Genomic DNA, 19,962 nt, shown 5'->3' with positions numbered 1-19,962 from the left:
GCTTGGTGCTCCTGTGTTGTTCTGGTCAAGAGTCGATCAAGTCGATGGTGGGGTGATGGTCTGCTATCAGAGGGGAGTCTGGTCGTCAGAACTTCAACAAAATGGCTAAGTGGGTGAATGAGTGAAAGATGCAAATGTGATCTTATAAACACACCCTCATGACTTGATGACGAGATGACTTAAACCAACCAGACACACATGTTCAACATGACTGACCAATGGTGCAAGTGATAAACGCGACACTCGTGATTGATTGTTGGTTGACCATGACGACGCTTGCATGATAGTGAATGTAACTCCATGTGCGAGTGCGACAAATTTTTTCATAGGAAACATAACATGTACACATGAAGTGAAGACCTTGAGCATGACCAGAACATGGTCACAAGTAAGACACTAACATTAACATATAGAAGTTTGGGTGGAATGAACAAGAAAGGTGGGTGCGAAGGCTCACACGAGCTCACGGAGTGAACCCGAGTGTATGCGACCATCAAGTGAATCACTCAAGGGAGACTCCGAATTTGGGTGTAAGCCAAAATTTTTGAGGGTGGTTGTAGCCGCTACAACATAGGGAAAACCCAACACCCCCCATTACTTCAAATAATGGGGACCATTTCCACTAATTTTTGGCAAAACACCTTTTATATTTTTCATTAAGAATTTGTGCCTTTTTTTTTACTTTCTTCAGATTTATGTTTTGATTGCTTCTTTAAATCTGATTTTTCATAAGCTTTCCATCTATACCTGTTTCGCCTCATTTGGTCAACCGGTGTGTAAATGACACTCCTTTGAAGTTTGATTGTTTTTTTGCCCAGAGTAAAAACGTAAAAAAATGTATAATTTTTTTATTTTTATAGCTAATTAAGTTCAAGGGTCATTCATTGTAAATATTGACTTTTAGTTAACTTTTATTAAATTTTCATTTTCTCACTAACGGTCTTACAAAATGACCTAGCTAAATCATACAACGGATGAAAACGCATTTCAGGATCTTGGTAATTTACTTCAATTTATTATTTTTAAACAAATTATCAAACTCAGAATCTCAAAACTTCAAAGTGACTATGGTTCAATTTGTAGGATTAATAATTCACATGGGTCCTACTCATCTTCATTAATTTAATAACCCCGAGACCAAAATCACCAAAAACTTATCAATCGCGAAAATCATATCGTGAAAAAAGTTATCGCATTAATTTTAAAGCTTTAACATTTCAAAACAAAAAGTGCGATGAGGCCGATGCGATCCGTACTAAGAATTTCATTTTGTTTTCAATTCGTTTGAAACAAAAAGTTAATATATTAATATAACCCACATATGTATTAGACATTAATAATTTAATATTATTAAATTAATTTTAATATAATTAGTTAATATTTAATATATAATTAGTTTAATTAAATTAAAACTAATTATATGTAAATTAAATTAGTGTTAATAAATAAATAAATAATTATTATTAATTATTTAATAACAACAATTTAATTAACAAATTTTGATCTTTTGGCTCAGGCAACAAAATTTTCAGAATTGTGCCAGATTTGACTTATCAACTTTGGAGACTCATATGTTAAGTTTTACTTGGCCAAATGAGGCCCATGACGACTCATTGGAAAGATAAAATTAGTAAGAATATTTATGAAGTGGTTTCATTTCCAAATTTGATTATTTATTGGGTCTAAAATCCAGTAGAAGATCAGGATCCCAATTTTTAACAAAATCAATTTTTTGAGTTCTATTTTCTGCATTCTTATTTTCCCATGACTTCTTCTCAGTGCAGATTCATTTGTCAATAATCTCCTTGGCTAATTAAATCATCACATATATCAATAGAAAGCTCAGATTTACTTTTCAATTATTTATTTAATTGAATTTGATTAAAGTTGTTTTAATTCTAGATTCAACATTTTGATTTTATTTTTGCATTTTAGTTTTGTTTTGATTTGATTTTGCAGAAAATAGTTGAAGAGATGAAGATAAAAGAATATCAATAAATGAGAAGGCTCCAACAATACAATAATGAAACTTTGAGCCAATGAAAATTGATTAAACAGATTTTTTCTTCAACAAACTCTCCTATTTTGAATTCCTTTGTAAATATTATAAATAACAGATTGTAGAAAGTAATATGGGCTTCTCTCCTCTGCAATTTTGGAATTCTAAAAGCACTTCTGTAATATGGATTTAGAGTTGTAGGTGGGAGGAGTGAAAATCTCAGACCTGGGGATTATTGAGGATTTTTCTTTTGCATTCTGAATTATGTGTGATGGACAAAGTTTGCACTTCTGTAGCTCTTGTTGTAACAACAAAAATTTAAGCAATGTAAATGACTGTTGGAGACTAGAGCCAGAGAATTGGATTCAATAAATTGGTATTTCTAATGCTACTGTTTTAAATACTAGTTTCATTTTATGATGACAAGAATGTGTCATTTCATTCATATTTGTGCACTTTTGCTAGTATGTGTAATTTGTCTCAACCATATGTTATTATGTATCTCTACTCTTATGGGTTAAATTCTAATTTCTGAGTAACTATTTACTCAGAAACCTGTTTTTTAATACTGGTTTAACAAATAGTAATATGTTGTGAACTTCTTCATCATATTATTGTTTAACTATTTGAATTACTGATTACACAATCAATATCATTTTGTGAACTTCTTCCTAAATGTTGTTGGTTGATTATTTCAGTCAAGAGGTCTTTTAATAGAATGTGACTTGATATTCATAATGTCAGTTAATAGAACTACTTCGTTAGTTTGATATTCACCATAAGCTAGACATATTTAAATCCCAATCCTTTAAATATCTGTCTCTCGGTTGGGTTAGATCTATATCTGCCTAATTGAGATAGGATTAAGATTTAGTTCTTTTTGTTTGCATTCTGGAATAATTTTGCATTTATGTTAATTCTACATTTCTAAAAGTCCTCTTACCTGATCACTTTCTTACCTGATCAGTAAGAGGGTTGATCTGATGTCTCTGCTCCATTAGTGGATGAAAGTCATATTGTAAGCCATTTGGGAGATTGAGAGAAGGTAACTGGACCTAGTTGAACCAGCTGGAAACACCATTCCAAATGGAAAAGGCGCTGATTTAAGGTTTGGATCGGGTGGTCATCCCCCATGTTGTTACAACGAATTTCGAGGCTTCAACATTTTAGCGCCAGAAGGAGGGCCTGAAACTTGTTGCCTATTGGAGTCTTTGTGTTCTTATATTTTATTTATCACTATGGATCCTCTTAAACTTCCAATTTGGAGTTGTATCCATGGACGTGCATCTTCCAATACTCCACTCGAAGTGGTAAGACTCTTGTCTCAGGTAAATTTTAATGGTAAGAGAAATAATTCTGCATTTAATCATACTTTACAATTCATTCATAAAATTTCAAATTCTACTTTTCAATGAATTGATGAAGGTATTTTATGTAGGATTTTTACTCTTACATTCTTGGAAAAAGCCAGAAGCTAGTATCAATCGCTTCCAGTTGCCTCAATTCACAGCTGGGATCAATTTGTTACAATTTTCCTTTGTAAATTTTTCGGATATAACTATGAACATGTATGTGACAATTTTGAAGATTTACAAATATTCGAAAATGAATCTTTGATTGATTTTGTAATCAGGTTTCGTTTAAATTGTTTGAAATTTAAAATTGAAGAAAAACTTACGGACGAGGAATTATTAGATTACTATGAACATATTTTCTCTCTTCCTCCCATTCATAATCCATGTGAAATTATTTCAAGCTTTGCTCAAACTCCTTTTAATTACATTAACAAAATTGAGATTTCAATATGAAGATGCAAACAGATGATGATGAAGTGGCCTGTATTATGTACGATCAATTTCTTCATTTAGTGCACACTTCCTACAGTATTGATAATGATCATGATGCACCTTCACATGTCAGCGAATCTCAATCACAAAGCTTAAAAAATTTTACTATTCAGGTGCAAGAAGATACTAGCAATAATCTTGAAGAAGATACCGCTTTGAAATTTGAAAACTAGTATGAGTTAAATTCAGAAAATCAGAACAAAAATCAACAAGCACAAGCAACAGTCGAAGTTTCCCATAATACATAGCCTATTGTACGAATTTATGAATTCTTTTATGATTAGAAAACGCCAAATTCAAAACAAAAAAGCAATATTTTTCAAGAAAGCACAAGTACACAAATGAATGATCTCAAACGTGAAATTTACAATGAACATGATGCACAAGAGTTCTCAAATAAAGATATTTTTAAATCCATTGCTTCTGATTCTGATTTTTCCCTTTATCATGATATTTTTACTGATAAAAATTTATTTCCTCTTAACATTAATGATATTTCAGAAAGTAGAGGGATTGATTTTAATGAATTGCCAATTAGTTTTTATCAAGATAGAGAATTAGTTATTGAAAAATCTTCTGGCATTAATAAACATGTGCTTTATATTCCTTCTTGTTTTGATACATAAGATAAGATCAAATAGAATTATAATGAATATCCTGAAGTCATTTATAATAATTACTTTGACATTGAGGACATTGATTTGTCTACTTCACTATTGAATCCTCATGATCAAAGTCTAATCAAATGTGAAAATGAAGAACACTCTAATTCAGAAATTGTTTCAAATAGTTCTCATTTTCAAATAATTAATCATACTAATGATTTCAACATCCGAGAAAACACTCTAATCTATGATTTATATGACGATCAAGATCTCATTCTTATTCATAATCATGATTATCTTTCTAACTCACAAGTTGGTATTAGCAATCATTCGAATTCTATTATTCTAACCAAGTCTCGCGAAAAGGAAATTGTTTTAAGTCAGTCTCAATTGTGCTGTAACAATAATTGTAACACTAGTGTAAACTATGTTTTGATTTTATTATTTTTCCTTCATTTATTTTGTTTAAATTCAGATTTGTTTTCTGTTTTTAATTTTCTATTTTGAGATAATTTGTGCTGGCATATTGAAAAGATCAGTATTGAACACTCAATTGATGTGTTTTCGGAATGAGAAAATGAAGTTTTAGATTCTAATCGCGAACATCAAGAGCTATTTCTCTTCCAATTTCAACTGATGTTCATTTCTTATTGATTACTTTTACCTTCTCAAAGACAATGTAAACAAGAGAGTGAATTTTCACAATATGACCAACAATCTGATTCAATTAATAATCTTCCATTGTATCTAACATATTTTCATCCATTTTTCATTGATGCATTTGAAAAACATTTGGAAAGTTTTCCTTCACAAAAGATTGTTAATAATTTAACACTTTCACATAACACTAACATATTTGTGCAGACCATTGTATCTAAAAGCTCATTTCCACGATTTTTTGTTATCCCCTCTTTTGAACCTCTTCCAATCATCAATAGAAATTCATCTAGATTTCTATGGTCCAATTGAAATTCAACTAGAAAGGACATTTAAAGAGAAGGTAATTGTAAATAATATATTAGCAATAACTGTATATTCTGCTTCCAGATTTATTTTCTTTAGTTTAATTTTATTTGTATTTTCGTTACTAATGATTGATCTATAGACACAAGCAGGAATTAAAATGAGAAAGTGGTTACATTGGAAGTATGACTATACCTAGTCATGATTTCTTAATTTTAATTATTTATTATTATTATTTTTATTATTTTTATTTTTTTATTTTTTTTCTAAATAAATATAAGATCTATTACTGTAACAAAATGATACAAGGAGACTCCGGCCTTTGCAATTATTAGCCAGGGTTCATGGAATATTGCAACAAAAGCAAAATGAAGACTGCCTAGAAGTGGGAAACCAGTCCAATCCAAAATAAATTTTCTATCCTCGTAGGGGAAACCAACATGTGAACATAGAGCAATATTCTATTGAATTCAGTTTCAAAACTAACTATTTTTCTCAAAAATGCAAAAGTAAACCCATAGACTTGGTTACCGGGAACCTGAAACCTGAAGACGCGTGTTGGTTTAGTTGTCATTTGGTGCTGATGGGTGTTCTTCAAGAATTAGACACCTGCAGGCATCGAGGTCATCCTTTTCTTTCGGTAGCTCACCGGTATCTTCCTTCGCCAAAGTTGCTCGATTTTGCTTTGCTGCAAAAGGCTCGCCTTGAGCAGTATCACTCTTCTCCGTTGCACAAGTGGGATGTCCTTCATCGCTGGAAGGCTCCTCCTGAAACATGACTGTAATGGTGGCCGTGATAATAGGTCGATTTAGAGAGCAATGGTATGTGAGTTGGGCAGAATGGTTGGATTGATGAGAGCTAGAAGGGATAGCAATAGCTGAAGGACAGGTTTGCGAGGGCTGGGAGCGAACAACTGAGTGCGACCTCTGCCACTGTGTCTATGAGGATAACGAGCTGAGATGCAATTTGACGAGGGGAAAGAGGAGTCAGAGATCATTGAGGGCGAAGAATGGAGCAGTCTACCTCTGCTGCTGCCCTTCCTGCTACGCATTCGCTGGCGCAGTCGAGGCATAGTGGTGTAGGGAGGGAGGGAATGCCTGTAAGAAGTTGGTATTGACTGGAAATTAGAGGAAGGAGGTTCAGAGGGCTCAGAAGTGAGAGTCAGGTTTCATATCAGGCTCTGAGAGTAATGGTTGCCCTTTCCAAATTCTATGCAGCAGAGAATATTGCATCGCCTGTTTATTGCAGTACGGGTGCTTGGCTCCACTGCAGCCAGGGGGCACTTGCAATTTAGATGCAAAGGAGAAAAAACAGAGGATGTGGGTCGAATATTACCTGAGATCTCCATGATGCAGAGCTGAGGTGGGATGGCGCTGGTGAATTGGTTTGAGTGCTGCATTGAATGGCATCTACGAATGCTATGAGACGGGTTTATTACTTTGTGTGTGAGCTTACGGGTGGCCATGTGGCGATGCCACTTGCCAACCTATTCCTCTGCCGTCATATCATCCTTTGTGTACACCCGCATTCGGGATCATGTTTTCTTAATTAAGTTAGAAGTAGGAATAGATTAATTTAGATTATATTTCTTTTTTGTTTATACTTATTTCATTATTTCAGAGTTTCAATAAAGTGAATAATGAATCCGACTTCTTCTATGCCTCCCCTTTCATTTTTGGAAAAAACGACTTAGTACATTTTAGAAAATCTTGAAAAGTCAAATTATACATATTTAGGAAACTCTAATTGTCTTGTTTTACAAAGAAATCATCTCAAATATCATACATAAATTCCAAGAATTTTCTACAACTTGACAATTATGGATTCATAAGTATTTCTGAAAATAAATTCATTTACACCGCTCTTGTTTTCCTCTATAAATTTAAGGTAGATGCAATATGTAAATTCATTACTTAGCATTTTAGATTAAATAAATAGATGATCTTGAACATATGGGATTTTTAAAAACATGAGAGAACTTGAATATTCACGAGGTAAATTTACATTCAGCTTTCTTCTAGGTACACAATTTACAGAAACATTTTCATATATTTTTCTTTTTCATAAGTTTATTCCTTATTCTTGTTATGTTTATTTTGCAGGTTTTCATTCATTTTGGAAACAAGCAAACAACTATTTTAAATCTATAGCATGCTTAGGGAAGTATTAGTTGTTTTGTTAGAATTTGGGGATTCATTATTTTTCCTTGTATAATTCATTAAAATTCCGTTTAAAATTTTAACTACATTATCAGGAAATTCATGTTGGATCATTATAATATCGCAACTCTCTTCAAGAGATTCATGATAACATCTTCCTTTGATCGAATAATCTGATGGTTAATCAAATTATTAAATGGAGTTTTTATAGAAATGAAAAATTGGGTTGGGCACTTCCATGTAAATTGGATAGTTTAAAACATCCCAATCTCGATGGACTGCTACATATAATTATCAAAGCATCCTAATGGCGAGACATTTCACATAAAGCATCAATTTAAGTATTGTGATATCCACCCAATCCTAGATCCGATACAACATTTAAATCTAGTTTTGAAAGATATCACATACGATTATAAATTGCAATTTTAGTTGAAGCGTATGTTATAAAATTTTTGATGTCATGCACCCGATATGACATTTAAATCCAGTTTTAAAATATATCTCGTCCATCACAATTTTGATTGGGGCATACGTTTAAAAGTTTTGAGGTCCCGGATCTGATATGAAATTAAATCCATATAATTAAATGATCGGGTCCGTTCCATATCGCATATCGGTGTATCAACGATATTACATCCTGTATTCAAAATCTTCCGATTTCCGATTTATTATAAACTTCAAAGATGGTCCCACCAATTTTCCACGTCATCCATTGCATCCCCGCAATCACAAAATAATATCAACGTGTCCTTTTAACAACTCCTATCTTTGATTCTCCGATATTGCAATCACTCTATCGCATCGCATATATTTACATAACAATTGCGATATCACAGTTTTACATAGCATATGCCCATATCACAAATGCTATATTGCAACACTTTTATCACAATGAAAAATTCAACGACGCCTTACCTTAATATTTTTCAATGCAATAGGCCTTGATGCATGCCTCTCTAGCATTGACTTTCAATTGTTATGTAACATTTGATCACATATTGGCAAAGATAAATCTCACAATTTGAAAGATGTGCATTGCATTTGATAAAACACTGTCATGTATAAAATATTTTAAGGCACTTTTAGGCAACCATTGTGATAATGAAGCAATTAATAATAAATTTGCAACACGGTTAAATAATTTTCTGATTTCTCTTATATTTCAGTTTTAATATATCACTCTATATTTAAATATATGAAATTCAAGACCGCTCCATCTCTACTTCTATTTTACATTGTTTTGGATTTGGTCTTGATTTTGAACAATTTATGAAAATCATGGAGTTGATACAAAACTTGTAATATTAAGATAACATTCATCGTTGCGATTCATTAAGAAGCATATCTTCATTTTAATTAAGATGAGTTAGGTTAATTTTCGATTCCTTGAACACAAAGCATTACATTATTCTAGTTTACTCCTCGCTTTAGTATAGATTTAATAAATGATGATTTTGGGTTAATAAGATTTCAGTTAGTTCAACTTTTTCATGCTTTTAATTCTAATTAAAGTAAGAAGTTAGCTAGTATTGGAGAAAATGATATATTTCAGGTAAGATTAAATGCAATTCTCCAATGGCAAGTTTCATGTAGCCATTCTCATTATTTTATTTTTGTTTTTAGTTTCGTTTTTAGCTTTTGCTGATCTTTAACTCTATTTTTGCAGGTCTTCATGAACCTATAGCGCGTCTACCAGATTAGTGTTGATGTTCATTGTCTTTTGTTTAGTTTTTTTTTTCAGATTCTTGAGAGAAGCAGTAATGATCCTCATTGAATCAGCGAAACTGGGGAGTTTCTAAACCTTTAACTATTTTCTTAAGCATTGCTTTTATTCGAAAATGATTAACATGCTTTTTGCAGGTTTTGCTTCAAAGCAAGAAAGTTTGTAGCAGATAGAGACTTCTCATTTAATATATTATCTATCATCACTGCTATTGGAAGGCAAAATTCTTATAAACTTGCAATATAAAATTTATCTAAATATCAACAAAAGAAGGAGCATTCACATGATTATTTTCTTTGATCTCTTTTGTTGGGACATTTGTATAAGTAGTTTTGATGGAGTTTATCTTTTAAATTTGGATTTTTCTTTCAGTTTTGCTATATTCAATTTTATTTTTGTTTGCTGATTTATTTTCTTACTTTAGTTTAAAAATTATTTTCCTTTTGCTTTCAGTTTTGATTTCATTTTGGTGACTCTATCATGATTTATATGAAATTCCTTTTTCGTCGCCTAACAACGATTGACATACATGAGAAATCTCTTAACTCTATCCATTTCAGTGAATTTCATTTATCATTAAAGGCATATCCTTATGGAAACATAATATCATCTAACTTTAAATATTTTTCATGGAGGAACACACATCCTTTCTAGGCGATTGGGTTTACCTTTTCAAGGAAGGAATTGATTTGAGTTTAACACAATGAATTTCTCCCATCCCTCCACATAAAAGCCTCTGATTGATAGATGTAGGGAAAAAAGTTGGAGCAAACATTATGAAAGTATTATGTCTATTAAACATAAATCTCTATTACCATCCCACCTCTTTCACTCAAATATATCATAAACTAAAAGCTTGAAAATACGCTTATCAAAAGAGTGATTAAAGAGGAAGCATGTGAAATACAAGTAAACCTATCGCGGCTATGGACGCTCGCTGACAGTGGGACTAAGCTTGTATGGCATAAAAGCCAACTTCATCGGGGTACTAATCAGTCTCACTGGCAGCGAAGCTATGTCAGAGAAAATCATAAAATGGATATATGCTTTATAAAAACTCCTATCTCTACCTTCTTCTATTATTATTATATGAGGTAGTTTTAAAATAATTTTTTCCCAAATTTGGATTCATGACTTTTACTCTAGTTTTCTTTGAGTATTTATCTTTACAAACTCATATTGCTTAATCTATTTTATGTGGGACCTATGGAAATATTTTACTATTAGACGATTTCGTAAACTTCATTATTTTTAACCTTTTGGATAAATTAAAGTTCGTCATCTTTAACCAGAGATAATTGGTTCTTCCTAGTGTGTCGCCATTGTTGTCGGGAAAACCCAACACCCCCCATTACTTCAAATAATGGGGACCCTTTCCATTCATTTTTGGCAAAACAACTTTTATAATTTTTATTAATAATTTTTGTTTTTAATTTCTTTGGATTCATGTTTTGATTGTTTATTTGAATCCAACTTTTCATAAGCTTTCTATCGATACTTGTTTCACCTCATTTGGTTAACCGGTTTGTAAATGACACTCCTTTGAAGTGTGATTGTTTTCTCGCCTGAACTAAAAATGTAAAAAAATGTATAAAATTTTGATTTTTATAGCTAATTAAGTTCAATGGTCATTCATTGTAAATAATGACTTTTAGTTAACTTTTATTAATTTTTCATTTTCTCATTAACGGTCCCACAAAATGACCCAGCTAAATCATACAACGAATGAAAATGCATTTCAAGATCTTGGTAATTTACTTCAATTTATTATTTTTAAACAAATTACCAAACATAGAATATCAAAATCAAAAAGTGGCTATAGTTCAATTTGTAGGATTAATAATTCATGTGGACCCCACTCATCTTCGTTAATTTAATAGCCTCTGATACCAAGATCACAAAACACTTATAAAAAAGTCTTATCACAAAAAAACTTCCAGCAAAAACTTATCTTATTAATTTTAAAAACCTTAACATTTCAAAACGAAAAGTGTGATGAGGCCGATGCATTTGTTACTCAAAATTTCATTTTTTTTCAATTAATTTGAAAGAAAAAAAAGTTAATATATTAATATAACGCATATATATATTAAACATTAATAATTTAATATTATTAAATCAATTTTAATATAATTAATTAATATTTAATATATACTTAATTAAATTAAATTAAAATTAATAGTATGTAAATTAAATTAGTATTAATTAATAACAATAATTTAATTTAGAATTGGAATTTAATTAACAAATTTTGATTTTTTTGGCCCAAGGAACAAAATTTTCAGAAATCTGCCAGATTTGACTCATCAACTTTGGAGATTCATAGATTAAGTTTTACTTGGTCAAATGAGGCCCATGACGGCTCATTGGAAAGATAAAATTGTGGAAAACATTTCTGAAGTGGTTTCATTCCCAAATTTGATCATTTATTGGGTCTTAAATCTAGCAAAAGACCAGGCTCCAAATCTTTAACAAAATCAATTTTCTGAGTTTTATTTTTTGCATTCTTATTTGCCCACGACTTCTGCTGAGTGAAAAATCATTTGTCAATAATCTCTTTGAATAATTAAATCATCACAAGAATCAATAGAAAGATCAGATTTATTTTTCAATTATTTATTTAATTGAATTTGATTAGATTTGTTTTAATTCCAGATTTAGCATTTTGATTTTGATTTTGATTTTAATTTTGTTTTGATTTGATTTTGCAGGAAAACAGTTGAAGAGATGAAGAGAAAAGAATCTCAATCAATGAGAAGGCTCCAAAAATACAAGAATGAAATTTTGAGCCAATGAAAATTGATTAAATAGATTTCTTCTTCAACGAACTTTCCTATTTTGAATTCCTTTGTAAATATTATAAATAATAGGTTGTAGAAAGTGGTAGGGGATTCTCTCCTATGCAATTCTAGAATTCTAAAAGCACTTCTGTAATAGGAATTTTGAGTTTTAGGTGGGAGGAATGAAAATCTAAAATCTGGGGATTATTGAGGATTTTTCTTTGGCATTCTGAATGATGTGATGGGCAGAGTTTGCACTTCTGCAACTCTTGTTGTAACAACAAAAATTCAAGCAATGCAAATGACTGTTGGAGACTAGACCTAGAGAAATGGATTCAATAAATTGGTATTCCTAATACTACTGTTTTAAAAACCAGTTCCGTTATATGATGGAAGGAATGTGTCATTTCATTCATATTTGTGCACATTTGCCAGTATGAGTAATTTGTCTCAATCATATGTTATTATGTATCTCTGCTCTTATGGGTTAAATTCTAATTTATGAGTAACTATTTACTTAAAAATATTTCCTTTAATACTAGTTTAAAAAATAGTAATATGTTGTGAACTTCTTCCTCATATTATTGTTTAATTATTTGAATTGCTGATTAAACAATCAATATCATTTTGTGAACTTCTTCCTAAATGTTGTTGGTTGGTTATTTAAGTCAAGAGGTCTTTTAATAGAATATAACTTGGTATTCAGAATGTCAGTTAATTGAACTACTTCATTAGCTTGATATTCACCATAAGCCAGGCATATTTAAATCTCAATCATTTAAATATATTGCTCTCGGTTGGGTTAGATCTATATCTACCTAATTGAGATAGGATTACGATTTAGTTCTTTTTGCTTTCATTTTGGAATAATTTTTCATTTAGGTTAATTCTACATTTCTAAAAGTCCTCTTCATAAAGAGGCATACTTTAGTTGTGGCTTGGCTGAGCCCCAAATCAGCTTAAGGATCACTTCCTTTCCTGATCAACAAGAGGGTTGATCTGATGTCTCTTCTCCATTGGTTGATGAAAGTCATATTGTAAGCCATTTTGGAGAATGAGAGAAGGTAAGTGGACCTAGTGGAACTAGTTAAAACCACCATTCCAAATGGAAAAGGATCTTCTTTAAGGTCTGGACCGGGTGGTCATCCCCCATGTTGTTGCAACGAATTTCGAGGCTTTAAGAAATCCTTACTCAGGTATCTCAACGAAGCTGATTATGATGCAAGTGTTCTACCACATGACTTTTGAGGGTAATTGTTGGGAATATTAGTGGGAAATAAGACATATGAGATATTGTATTGATTGACATAGGGTGGAAGATGTTTGCTCCCCTATGCTTTGAATCCTATTGATTGACATACGGTGGAAGTTGTTTGCTCTCCTATGTGATGACATGAGGTGAGGGTGTCCCATAAGACCTTCCTCATTGTCCTAATAGGGTGGTAACTAATGCTCTCCAATGATTCTTCTTTAGATTCAAGAATGTTTTAGCAGATAGAGTTGAGTAGAGATGGAACATGATATGACAACAAGATACATATGATAATCACATGATGCAGTTGGAATTTATCATTAGATGAGAGTGAGTCTTAATTTGGTAGCTCAGTGACAAATTCCAAACTTGGGACTAGATTCCTCTTTTTGAGAGGACCAATTTTGACTATCGAAGCACTCAATTTGGACAAGGGAAAGTGTACTTTTGAAGAAAGGCCCACATGTGCACAAAAGGATAGGTTGGCCCTAACAGGAAAATGGACACCCTTGGAAGCCTATAAATACAAGTGACCTCAAGCTCATTTGGACATCACAAATCATCTCCTTCTTCTCTTCTTCATTGATTGGTTCACACAGGTCTGAGGTTGGGTCACAGATATTGGTTCATATATGTTCGAATTGCAAGGTCTAAAGCTTACACGTGTGATTAGGTTTTGGTTTCCAATCGTAGGTTTGACACATGAAAATTTAAGTTACAAATGTAGGCACACATGCTCATCCATGCGTTGGAAACTCTCAACTGCAAACATACCTCTACCTTTAGGCGGTTGGGATATAGAATTACAATTTGACATTTGATTGCAGTTAATTGTAGACAGAAAAAGTTGTCTCTGACCAATATTGATGCTGGGAACATATTTATGAATGTTGTTGGGTTAATTTTGCTAGATGATTTTTTATTGGCTCATTGTAATCTCTGTTGAACATTCTATGACAATGTAATAGAAGAATAATTTCAAAGGGTTTTCCCTTGGTCATTGACTGAAAATTTGGTATTTCTTTTTGATATGTTAATTGTCTCCTTTGTCATTGCATTTACTATTATATCTTCAATTACTATTGATGATTGGAAATATTAATTATTTTTCAAATATTACTAATTGAAAAATTTAATTGGGCTAGGTTAATTGAATCAATATAGAGAAATGTAACATCCATTGGTGGGCATATCATTCGTGGAGGAAGATCAACGGTTTAAAACTATTCCCCTCCAAGTCCCGACCCCACCCAATCTACACGATGGTTAATAGATGAGGGGGTTGGGGGAGGGGTTTAAATGAGTCTTGGGTGGTATATTACCAATAGTAAGTGACGAATTTTAGGGTCCCCTCCCCAATCTACTAAATATTTCTCTCTAACCCTCCCCCACACCTTCCAAAACCGCTTTCATAAAGTGATGTGAAAACTAAAAATAAACAAATGGGCTTGACAGTGGACAACTCACACTTCATAGATCATCGAGTTTCTAGAACATGTGGTATCCAAGCATTGGTCTACATGGATCTATGTGAATATGATGTAAGCACACTGTAATAATGTAAAGCAAGAAAAGGAATTTCACATGTCTCTCTTTAATTAGAGAGCAACACATATCCAAAAATAAATGAATTGGTTATAAAAGCGGAAATTTTCATTTCATTCATCAACGTTTGAAAGTGAAAGCTAATTGAGCAATCACTAGAAACAATGAGAAGGCGAAGGCCATGGTCATTCAAAGTCTCCATCAATCTTGTTCAAATGTTTTCCCCAATTATTTTCAAATCTTTGTGTTTGTTTTCTCAAATATGAACTTAAAAAATCAAACCTTGAGCCTGTTGAGAGTTCTCAACCTGTCATTTTTGAAGTGTTCAACATATTGATAGAGAACGAGATGTGTTTAATAACCACTATGAATTTGAACTTTTTTAGTTGAGAGAGAGAGAGCCTTCCAATATTTCAAAAGAATTCTAGGGATCTCGTTGGTCTAGGATTTTTGTTTGGCTCGATTCACCATTTCTAAAACCTTTCACTTCCCAGAATTTGTAACTTGGTGGGTTGAGAATTATACCATGAGCCCAAGAGCAGCCATTTCTATAAATGGAGTTATTTTTTTTTATAAACCCTTAGTTAATTCAAGAAATTCATAGAATAATGATTTCCATTGAAACCCAACACCTCGATGAAAAAATCCTATCCTCAATTATTGAGAATCAACCCCAGAGGAAAAATAAATGTTGTTTGTAACACCTTCCTCCCACATGTACCCAAGCAACCGACTAACTGGGTTAAAAATGTGATGAGAGGCGACTATGATATGATTTAAAATCCTAAGTTACATTAAGGAAGTGGAACCGATGAAAACACACCATACATACATTCAACATCACATCAGGACCCTCCGGAACCAACACAACCTTTCTGCCAACCAGCTCCTGGGTCCCACTGACATTTTGGACCACTTTACCCCCGAACACTCTCATGCTATAGGCTTGGAAACATCCAAGAGGCTCTAGAAGCTCTCATGACAAGGCATGCTAGCGTTTAGGGACTATTTTGCTCAGTGTTGTGCTAGCGTCCCCGGGATTTGAGCCACTTTTTTAGGCCCAGAGCCTAGGTCACTACCCTTAATTGAATGAAACCTTCAGAACAAAAAGATAATAGGGAAATTTCAGTACACATACAATTACTTGAAAAATACCTTGACTCGGCCCCTACTAGCCATGACAGACATTTCGTTAAACACATCATGAATATGTAATCTACATGTGTAACTAATAGGTCTGAGCATAGGGGTCTCATACTTAGTTGAGAATCGCTAAGAGACATTGATGCCTCAACACATTAGCTTCCATTTCATCCATTAGATCATAGATACATTGTTCATTCATTTACTAGTGAAAACATGATGAGAGCCATACATATTTACTATCATAAAACATATACATAACTAGTATAATAGCAAAAAAAATAATAATGAAATTACAAACATATGACCCACATATAAACCAGTATAATACTCATAGAAATACAAGGAGAAATAACCTCATATTGACGATGCAAAATCCAAACTTGGGATAGGACTTCCATGTTCCACCCGACTGTAGAATGGCTGAGCCAAATCTCTCTTCAACCATTCACCCTATGCCATATTTCAAGCATGAATGTGGGATCTCATAGAACATGTCAATCCAAAATCATCCAAGGCTTCTAGAGGCCATCCACCTCAACCCATCAAACAATGATTCCACCTCACGGTTGGACTTCACAAAACCATCATCAAATTAGTATCTATCCAAGCCTTCGAGGGCTCCAAAGTATTTGTCCAACCAAGGCTTCCAGGACTAATAACTCAAGCCACAACTTATTTCGGGCTTCTAGAGCATTTGTCCAATCAAGGCTTCCAGGACTAGTAACTCAACCCAAGTTGTTACAGGGCTTCTAAAACGCTTGTCCAACCAGGGCTTCCAGCACTAGTGACTCAACCCAAGCTAAGGAAACATGAGAACCAACCAAAATAAAACAAGGAAATAAACCCATAATCTCCATGGTTATCTAGGAAATGGAAAGTCTAGGCAAATCCACTATCAATCCAGGAAATCCTCCATGCCAATGACAGATCATAACCAAGAAACCACATGTACATTCCATGCATGCCAAAAATAGTGATGAAAACATACATGCAACTCAGTACCTGCAAGAGAAATCCACTGTCGCTGTTGATCTCAATGTCCTCTTGTGTTTTCCTACTCTTACTTTGCCTTCTTTGTCCAAAAACCTAAGTATGCCACGCTCTGCAAGAGTTCTCCAAGAAAAATCCAAGTATCCAAGAGTATGAGAGAGAAAATAATGATAGAGCTCCAAAACTAAATTTACAAAAGTCTCTATACTGATCCTCAGAAGCCTTTTTATGAATGAGGCCTCTATTTTTTTCATTTTCCATTATTTTCCTTTAATTTCCTCCTCACATGCAACCTGTGACCTTTCACCTCCCTTTCTCCTAATTTCCATTATTTTCATAAATAAATGTGACAAAAATGTCATTTTGCCTTTCCAAAGCCTTAACCATTTCCTTATTCATTAATAACCAAATGAACACCCACACTAGGATATCTTGCCCAACATTCAAATTGGAATAAGTGTCCCATCAACCGTGGTTATTATTTTTCTTTTATTAACTTTTATTGCATGGAATTTTCACCAGGGCTATTACAAAACCCTCCCCCTTGGGGAACACCATCCTCGGTGTTCAACAACACCTATAACCACAAAACTGTTGTAAGAAAAATATAGTGCCAATGGAGCTTTATAACTTAGCTCGTTGTAGTTTTTAGAATAATCACCCCGTTGAGAAGCAAACCAACATGAAAACATAAAAAACATAACATCATAATGACATGACACCCATACCGCTTATTGGAGCTTTATAACATAGCTCATGGTGGTATTTATATCCATATACATATGTACACATACCAAACATCATCAAAACATATACCAATACATATAACAAAACACCATACGGAAACTGCTTTGCCTCAAACGAAAAACAATGAAGGTTACATAGCCCGCATATGATCCGCCATCTCCCATGTAGATTCATCGGGCCCCAAGTGCTTCCATTGCACCTTAACTTGCTCAATTGCTTTGTTCCAAAGCATGAACAAATTTTTCTACAAGATACACTGAGGCTCCAACTGGAATTCTCCATCTGGTTCCACCTATAATACAGACTAGTCAATCACATGATCAATATCCTTAATATACTTCTTAAGAAATGACACATGGAAAAAATCATGGAATTTCACTGTCAGAGGCAGTGCAAGTCGATAGGCTACTGGCCCAATCCTCTCAATGATATTGAAGGGTCCACAAAATCGTGGTACTAGCTTGGCACATAATCCAATCTGTAAGGAGCTCTTCTTTGGTTTGATGAGCAAGTACACTTGTTCCCCAAGATGGAACTCCTTGAACAACCTGTTCCGATCTGCATAGCTCTTCTTCTTATCCTATGCTGCCTTAGATTTTTCTTGATTACCTACATTTCCTATTCCATGTTTGCCAACATGTCTAATACAATCAAAACCCTGTTAACTGGATCACTCCAGCTGATAGGAGTATTGCCACTTCGCCCATATAATGCCTCAAACTGATTCATCTCAAAGATTCCTGATACCCATTGTTGTAAGTGAAATCTACCAGTGGAATGTACTCTTCCCACTTTCGACGCTGATGCATCACATACATCCTCAACATGTCCTCCAATATCCTGCTAACCCTCTATGTCTATGGATGATAATTTGTACTAAAGGCCAACTCTATGCCTAAACCTGCAAATAACTGCTTCCAAAACTTGGAAGTGAACTTTGCATCCTTGTTTGACAATATCTTCTTTGGAACACCATGCAATATGATCACATCAATGATGAATACCTATGCTACATCGCTAGATGAGAATGTAGACTTCACTGGAATGAATTGCACAACCTTTGTCAACCTGTCCATGATAACCATGATGGAATCATGTTGTCTCACTATCATCAATAAAACTGTGATGAATTCCATGGAAATGACCTCCCATTTCCATTCTGGAATCACAATTGGCTATATCATTCCACCTGGATATTTACACTCTGCCTACACACAATGAAAATCGAAACATCTAGCCACAAACTCTAATACATCCTTCTTTAGATTCAGCCAAGAATAAGACTTCTTTACTACGGTCAATGTCTTTTGATAGCCTGGGTGGCTTGCATATGGTTTTGCATGAAACTCCCTCAAGATCACCTTCTTGAGCTCACTACTTTCTGATGCATATATCCTCTCTAAATCAAACCAATCCATATGTTGTAAGGAAATAGTCCACATCCTATGCACCTGCACCTGTACCATCACTTGTACCACCATCTGTACCTATACTACTACCAATATCTATACCTGTACCACCACATGTACCTATAACTTTACCTGTACCTATACTCTATTGCAACCTGTGCATGATCTCCATATACATGACATCCTACTGACCTCCCTGCAAGATCTTATCCTATAAGTCTGTCCCATAGGAGCTCATAACTGCTAAGTGATTTACTTGTATTCGCTTGCTAAGGGCATATGCCACCCAGTTCTCTTTACCTTTGATATATGTGATCTATAAATCAAACTCACTGATCATAGCCAACCACCGAGCCTGCCTACCATTCAAATTTGGTTGGTCAAATAGATACCACAATCCACTATGATTACTCATCAACACAAATCTCCTTCCCATAAGGTAGTTCTTTCACTTCTTCAATGCATGTATGATTGTTTCCAACTCAAGATCATGTGTGGGGTAGTTCTTCTCGTGCTAATTCAGTTTTTGTGATTCAAAGCATACCACCTATCCATCCTGCATAAGGACTCCACCAAGTCCTTTCTTGCAAGAATATGTGCATACTACAAACTCTTCATTCGAATCTGCAATATTTAACACTGGTGCATGTGTCAAAAACTTCTTAAGCTACTCTAAACTAGCTTCACACTCCTCTGTCCACTCAAACTTCTTACCTTTTCTCTGCAATGATGTGATAGGATAAGAAATCCGTGAGAAGTTCCTGATGAACCTCCGGTAATAACCAACCAATCCC

Source organism: Pinus tabuliformis, chromosome 7 (genome assembly GCF_031772625.1).
Source record: "Pinus tabuliformis cultivar Carrire ecotype Pingquan chromosome 7, CPIR1, whole genome shotgun sequence".
Classification (NCBI taxonomy): Eukaryota; Viridiplantae; Streptophyta; class Pinopsida; order Pinales; family Pinaceae; genus Pinus; species Pinus tabuliformis.
The sequence above is the reverse complement of the archived record's forward strand: the minus strand, read 5'-3'. Positions refer to the sequence as shown.